Consider the following 8334-nt stretch of genomic DNA (forward strand, 5'->3'; position numbering starts at 1 on the left):
AAGCTATCCTAAGTATACTGACCTAGATAGCACTAAGAAGACTTAAGCAGCGTGCAAGCATACTCACTGTCAAAGCAAGGAAAACGAAACAATGATTGTCTAATCAAACTGAAAGCAACAACTCACTGCCACGGTATGAATTCCAAAATGCTACGTACTGTATGTGCACATCTCATGTTAGTGCAAGATGCAAGGCTCCTTTGTTTTTTTTTCCCCTCAGAGGCTTTTCTTAGCTACGGTTGCACAATGACATTCTGACATCATGGAGGTCAATGCAGACACTAAAGTGCTGTCGTCTTTAAGGAAAAAATAATTTTGAAATATTAAACCACAGCTGAAAAAAAAATATTAAAAATTTCACATCACCTACTTAACATCTTTCTGTTACCCCCCGAGATTAACAGCATGCACATCGCTCAGCCGCATACGTTACATTGGTATCACCCTCCGCAGAGACTGCAAGACTAATTGTGGGAATTAGATTTTTTTATAAATAAGGGTTAAAAAAGGCTTATTTTCTGGAAAAGTTCAAGATACAATGAAATATTTTGCACATATGATTAAAAATTCGCAGACAAAGAAGCATTAAAAGCTGCTTATCTGAATTTTTCTTAAATGCCTAATAAGCAAAACAGGGCGTATTTTCATTGTCACTGTGTCTGCAAAGGGAGAAGCAGAGAACCATGCTGCAGTTTACTCTAACCTGAACACCTTCCCAGAGGGCTAAACCATTAGGTGAGGTAAAACAGACCTTAAGATCTACCTGTTTAGAGAGCAGAGTCGTCCCCCCCACTGTTTCAGTGACTTCTCGCACCTTCCTGTCTCTCTGCCTGTGAATGCCGCAAGCTGATACCCAACGCACGAGCAGAATTGTGCAGATTTATGCGTTAGCTCAGAAAATACTTCACTGAAAGATTTCTTTAGGTAAATATTGCTTCCCATATGTAGAAGTGAACATAAATGGTGTCTGGCCAACTGCTGAAATAAATAGATCCTTGTGAGGCCAGATTTGTACAGAGAAGCGCGCCCTTTCATTTGACCTGCCAATACGGCTGAGAAAGAAAGCAGCCAAAATTTGAGCCATGTGTTTTTTCTAGGAACCTGGGTACTCTCTATTTTTATTGTTTCTAAAAGAGCACCTGTGTTTAAAAGTGAAAACAAAGACCAAGTATTGTGTTAAATCAGAAAATGTTACACAGCAACAGCTAGACAGCGTTTGCATATTCGCTTCTTATAAAAAAAGACAATATGATTTTGATTTTTTTCCCCTCTTCTTTCTTTTTTAATGATTTAATAGACACCTGTTTCATTTGGAGGTTTTTCTTTGGGAAGTTATTTGGCATTTTATTCTCTTTCATTTTAAAGGCTGGGAATGAGATGATCCTAACAGTCACTGCTTTAAAATATTCAGAATCCCCTTCCATAAATAGCACATCTGTCACACAGAAAGGGAACTCAGCCAGCAGAAAGGCAGACCAGACCAGCAAAAACAACCGCTATTGAAATACACAATTGCAAAATAAGTTAGGGTTTTAGCAACCCTTTACTTGGAATTTTTCTGGTTTGTTTTGAGCTTTGTAAACTAAGAGCTGTGTGATTATATACATGCCACATATATCAACTTTAAATTGAGAATGTTAAATATGGATTAATTTTGAGGTTATTTTAACATTTATGTCTTAGTCAAACGTATCCTATCAAGCTAGTCGGGCCCTGCTTCAAATCATGGCACAGCTCCTAGGTTTTAAGAAGAGAAGATTTGGGCTTTATGCAGCAGCCTGTTAGGTTTATGAGAAAGTATGATATTATAGTTTGAGAACCCAGCACTGGGTTTGTTTAAAGACAATGATGTTCAGCAAGAGGGATTTCAGTGCAGTCAAAAACATCTGTTCCTGCTTTCTTGAGGTTGGCATTCTCACTGTACCGGAGAAGTGCTGACCTGGGACAGACACCGCAAGGTGTTTTGGGTTGTGTGATTTAGGACATACTAAAAGCCTGCTGGCAGTGAACGCAACTGAGGAATAAACATCTCTCAGGAAACGGGGGAGTGAGCTTGTCCGAATTTTTATGTACACGTCTTGCTTTAGTGGGCCATTTTCAGTACTTGGTAATAACTTTCAATTGCAATGCTTTTGTTTCAGGCTCAACATAATTTCAGTTCAGAAATGAGACTCGAGGCCCTTTTACAGCTGCACGATACGTGGTGTAGTAAACTAATAAATCAAAAAAACTGCACAAATTACACCCAAATTTTCAAGGTAGCGATATAGTCACTCCATGTAGTATTTTATCAGTCAGAAACTTGGATTTAAGGTCTATCTATGCCAAAACTGTTACTGTTGCAAGGCACTGGCTGTCTTGATTCTTGACTACAAAACTCCCTGCCTCTGCTAGGTCAGGATTATCTCAGCCCATGCTATGAGCTTGTGTCAGTTCTTTATTCAATCAGCTTAAAGTGAGGCTATTTCAAGTACCCTCGCTGGATCTCACAGGCCATTTATGCTGTAACCTTTCCACTTTCAAGCTTCCTACTTGTAAACATGCTTCCTCTTCCTCCATTTATCACCACTCAAGGGCAACACCACCTAATCTCTCCTCACATGCTATAGCTTATCAAAATTGGTGAGGAATGAGGAGTCCCAGTGTAATTTTGTACTGCCGCCTCCACCTTGTGGTATATGGTTTCTTAGTGGAAAAGTCCTGGTCCTCCAGACTGATCTTTTGGAGAGTAGACAAAAAGAATCAGGGTGTGGAAAGACCCAGAACTGTCTGAAAGTATTGCCACACTTTGTCACCTGAAGAAGGAAATTCACGAGGCCACTGGTAGGCTGGTGACACTGCCAAGGACCAGCCTTGTAGCGGTGAATATCTGGAAAAAGACTTTGAGATAAAGTGACAAACACTTTCAATTTAATATGGATCAGGTCACTTTTGTGTTTATTCAGCATGAGCCCAAGTTGGACCAAGAGAATAAATTGTCCCTCTAGCTATAGAGGACACCCTGGATGTGGGAGTTATGCTTAATAATACATAGATGAATGCTTGGGTTCACTCCTACCTCAGAACTTACTTTTTTCTTTCTTTTTTTCCCCACTGCTTGTCAAGTAAATGTGCAATGTACAGAAAATAAAGGGTAGGATCAATCCTAGCCCTCAAGAAACTAGAATCAACTCTTCTGTGATACCGTCCCCTTGACATTGCTTTGCGTGGATACGAAGCACAGCTGGGAATCCAGGGTGGGCGTTTCCAAAGTACATACCAGAACTGGCTACAGTCTTCCACTAACCTGCCCTTGGAATGACTGTTTCAGCCTCTGAATTTAGCTGCATCAATTATAGTCGTCTCTTCATTCCACTAGTGCCATTGCAAAACGATGTTGTTGATGAAACTTCAGTGTGAAATTAAAGTTATTTTGGAAAAGAAAAAAACACATCCTTGATTATGAATTAAATTCTCCGATCTAACAGTCACATTCAGGAAAGCATCCATGTACCCAGACATTCAGGCTAGCAGTGAACTCACTGGCCAAACGCCTTCTGTCCAAAATCCTACTGCTAACTACATGACTTGGAAGCTACTTTTTTCAGTACTGAAACCTCTGCTAGATGTTGTTGAGCTGCAGAAAACAAGGTGGGGGAGGAAAACAAAGGACTGATGATAGAACCTCAACAGTTTGCCTTTCTAGAGACAAAGTAAAGCACTTCATACCTGATCCCGCTAACATGCCCTGGACTTCCATTTGTGTACACAACTCGATCAAGTTGCCCCAAGGATACACACTGAATCCGTTGAGCCCTGACATTTTTCCCAGGCTTCTCCACAATCAATTCCTTCTGTGTCTCTCTGTGGGTAAACAAATTCTTCCATTGTTTTCTGGGAAGGAAAACAGTTGTTCTCTGTTATTCCTATATGTGATTTACACACCTTCATTCTTAATTGCCACACTCACGTAAACAGGCTACCAAAAATTCTCTCAGTGGTCTATGATGCAAGTTCAAACTTCTGTACCTGTTAGATGGGGTTGTTTTCCAGCACTGCTGAATTAAAAGCAGAGCTGCATTTAAAGGCAATTCCTCTTTTAAAAGCCAGATACTGAGATTCTAGAAAAGAGCAAATATCTGAATAATATGAAATATATTCTGATATACTACACTGTGTCAGTGTGTTATGAATCTGCATTAAGAAAAAACATCGGCTTGCCTAAACAGAACCATCACAGACAAGTCATATATTAAGATATATTGAGGTGCTGTATATGCTTTTTTGTGAAACACTTCCAACAGCCACTTACAGTCTAGTACTCTGTAAACTATAGATTAAGGATTAGAACTCCTTGGATTGATTCACTGTAAACAAATAGCAAAAAGAATTTCTTTAAAAGCTGCAAATCCATCCATAGAATCTGAAGAAAGTGGTGCCTTTATAGATTTTTGCACTCACCTTTACAGGTTGTATTTCTATATTTTCTGTGTAACATGAAACTCAAAATAGCAATAACAAGTGTCTTTGTCTTGCTTTTTCTCTGGTTAGTGCTTTAATTACTGATGAGCATGTTCTCTTCCTCTAATTATACCTCCTAAGGCCCTATTTGCTTTCTAAAGTGCTGCCAGACACTGTGCCAAAGGTTTCAGGTTTCTGTCTGCTAGCACTCCTGGCTAATTTACCTGATTAGTGAATTTAGGCATTGTATTTTTACTCTGTTGTTACCAATTTAATTTTTCTCTGTATTAAACGGCACAACTTAAGCTTGGTACCCATACCTACACTTCTGTCCTTCCCTAGTGTTGATCAGCACTTCCATATTCACATCACCTATTTCTTCCCCTCCAGTTTTAAGGAGCAGACTTTTGACTTGGAGAGTAACAGACTCAAAGATTTGGTGTGGAAAGAGGCTTCACCCTGTCACATAAAATCCTGGAGAAAGAAACAGGTATTTTAGCCAAATCATACTTATTAATTCTAGGCAGAAGAGAAGGAGGGCAATAAGAATTAGGTTGAATAAAAGGAAGTTACTCAGAGCAGTCAACATAAAATCTATTCTTTGCAAAAGAAAGCTTAGCCATTTTACATCTTAGAATTAAAGAGGCAGAAAATTTCCTTTTATAAATGCCTGATTAAAAAGTTACTTCTAAACCATGACCTTAAGCAGGATCAGTTTTTTGGACATGGTCTCTCTCAATTACTGATTCTTACCCAACCAACCCCTAAAGTTTGAGTAGGGACTGTTCAGCTATTTTGAAGGACAGGATGAGAATAACACACATTTCTCATTATGAAAAGTATTAAGAACTCAATTTTCCATAACACAAGTACCAGAAGAAGCAGAGGTAGGAAACTGAAGTATGTCAGCAGAAGCGAAAATGTCTTAGAAGTTCCAAGAAAACTGTTTCACATTTGATGAAATTTAGCGCTATGTAACGGGACAGAGAAATCTCACTTCCTAAACTGCATGTGTAGAGATGAATGCCTCACGGCTCCGGACAGTCTAACAGATGCAGAACCAAAGCAACAAAAGATCTGTTTCAGGCTCACATGCTCCAGCTCAGCTCTCCATTATGCTGCTAAGTGGGGGCTGCTCTCTGAGGCCAGCAGATCTGCTCAAACCGTTTCTCCCAACCAGTCCAGTTGTGAAGCTTGTTCCTGTTTTTCATCTGCTCCTGACAAATGCAGGGGGAGGGAAGGAGAGTTCTAGGTCTTTGTCATCCAACCAAACCAAAGAGCACTAGCTATGAACCCCAGACTGCTGATCTTTTCCTCCAATGGTATAGACTGAGCTTTGTCTACTATTACTATCTTACACTGCCATCATTTCAATAGTTAAGGACTATTTATATTCCCAACCTGACAGGTACCTCCTTTTAAGAAAGCTGTTTTATGCATCGCAGCTCTGTGCAGTCTGAACTAGTTCAGCCAGAACTGAGGTCAGTGTAAAGGAGGCCCTGTTTAAAAAGCTTTCAGTCTTGGTCCACTTAAGAAACTCCACCTTTTTTTTTGTTTGTTTGTTTTTTTTAACTTTCTTTTTTTTCCCCCACAAACTTTGCAGCTCTTCCATGTGTCAGAATGGAAACTGTTCTTCACATGGTATGAATGAGTCACAATGACAATGGACAATAGACACACTAAGAGAAAGTTGTATCCTATTCAGTCCCCAGGGATTTCAATGAAGTTTTAGGGCTAAAGCTAGTGACCAATGGCAGCGCTTCGTTAGAGTGCAGTTGTACAGAAGGCTCTATTAACAACAGTAATAATACACTTTTACAGCATGTTTTAACCAACAATCTCAGAGATCATGACAAACATTAATTGAGCCTAACTATAGTCTGTGATAAACTAGCATTAAATGCTAATTTTATGGATGGAAAGAGAGAAAGACAGAAAGGTTAAACGAACAGAACCCAGAGCCACATGCGCAAATGGATTACCTCGGCCAAGAATTGTCAGACAAATGGAACTGGGATATCAGATACAAACACTATAAAAAGTTTGCAAAACCACAGTGTAGTTACTCCGTGGAAGAGCTCACCAGACAGGGACCCGCTGGTCCACAGCAACACTATTTCTTTTCATTTGTTCTTTTCTTTTGTAATTCTCACTGGGCCTTTGCAGGATTATTCATAAACACCAAGAATTTCTTACTGGTTTTGTTCATTTGCTCAGGTGCAAATACAAAAGTAGAAGATTTTGTAAGTAATGACTGCTGGGCTCACTCATCCATGTTATTCACATTGTTTAGGCTTCAAAGAAAAGGACAGCATGACTGCATCCACTTCTCTTTAAACATCAAGGTAAATACTGAAAGAAGGACAAAACAGTTAAAATGTTTCTCGAAGTACCATTCCAATCTCCTTCAACACTTTCAGCTCATGGAAAAAAAACATTTAGCAGCTGTTTTGCCTTCTTTTTCTTACTGAACATCCTAGAAAACAATCTGGCAGTCATTAATCTTAAACTGATTTGATATAGCTCACAACAAGAAGTACAACAGTTTCACCTTTACCAAGCATCAGGACTCAATTCAAGACAAAAATAAGCCTTAGTCTTTCTTTCATCCTTCACACCATTCATCACTTGCTCCTTAATCACACTGGCAGTTTGTTTCACATGCCTGTTTGGATTTACTACACTTTAGAAGGCCTTTTCAGTGATTCCTAATATTTCCACAATATTCGATAAATTCTGGAACTTCATAAGTTTCTAGAATACCCCAATCTTTATGCACATGCATCTTGCTAGGGCCAAAGCAAATAATTTTAACAGATTCCTCAGTATTAATGGCAGAAGAAAGCAAATGTTCTCTTATGAATATCCAGCAATGAGTAATAGGTAATTTATGAAGTGTATTTTCCCCCTACAACATACTGAATAAATTCCTGATGATTAGCGTTGTCTCTCTTCATTAATCTTCTTAAAGGTTTCTCACCTGCTTATGTTGAAGATAACTTTTATTGGGTCAGGGTCAGATACAGCAGGGCTGAGGTTGAGCCGGTCGCCAAGTCAAGATGAGACACAGCCTCATGAGCACCAGGCAGATCCACAGTGACAGGAGAGATGAGCAAGTCAGTTCATGGGTCTGAGGTCAGGACAGCCCACGATAGGCCTGATCAGCAGGACCTACAGACCGGCACAGGCATGGCTGTGGTACAAATAGATGCGTCTGAACTGGAATACAGCCCTTGGGCCCATGGGTGGGGGTGTGAGAAAGCCCCAGGGAAGGCAAATAAAGGCTCATCCAGGGTCCTGGCAGTCCTACCTCTTCCCCTTTCCCGTGTCCTGTTCCTCTTGCCCTCCTTCGTCTGGCCTTAGTGCTTGTGAGGCTGCACGCTGAGTCAGAGCAGCTCACCAGTTCAACCAAAAACTAACCCTCTTTTGGTAGTTATGTCCGTGATCCCACCCATCTCGCCACGCGGCTATGTGGAACCAGAACCTGGCCACGGGGGCAGCTGGAGCCTGTGGCTTGGGGCTGAGAATCAAGGGATGGTGGCAGATTTGGTGGCACTGTGGTCTATGCCACTTCTTGAACTACATCCAAAGCTTTTGGGAATAGCTGGGATATGGATTTTCATACTGCCATTACCTCCTAATTTCAAAGTAAGTATATTGCAAGTGTCACTGCTCACAGACACGAGTACAGAAGTGATGCTGTCAGTTCAGTTCATTTTTTAATTTATATAGCTCTGCTAGATGATCTACCTGCAGCTGGACTAGATGATTGTGGTAGGTCCTTTCTAACTGGAATGTTCTGCTCTGTTCTATCCTACAGACACAGCTGTGTATGTACTTACATTTGCTAAAGGATACTCACTGTCTCAAAGAGCCGAGTTTGGAGAAGAAGCA

Source organism: Phaenicophaeus curvirostris, chromosome 10, assembly GCF_032191515.1.
Source record: "Phaenicophaeus curvirostris isolate KB17595 chromosome 10, BPBGC_Pcur_1.0, whole genome shotgun sequence".
NCBI classification, from domain to species: Eukaryota; Metazoa; Chordata; class Aves; order Cuculiformes; family Cuculidae; genus Phaenicophaeus; species Phaenicophaeus curvirostris.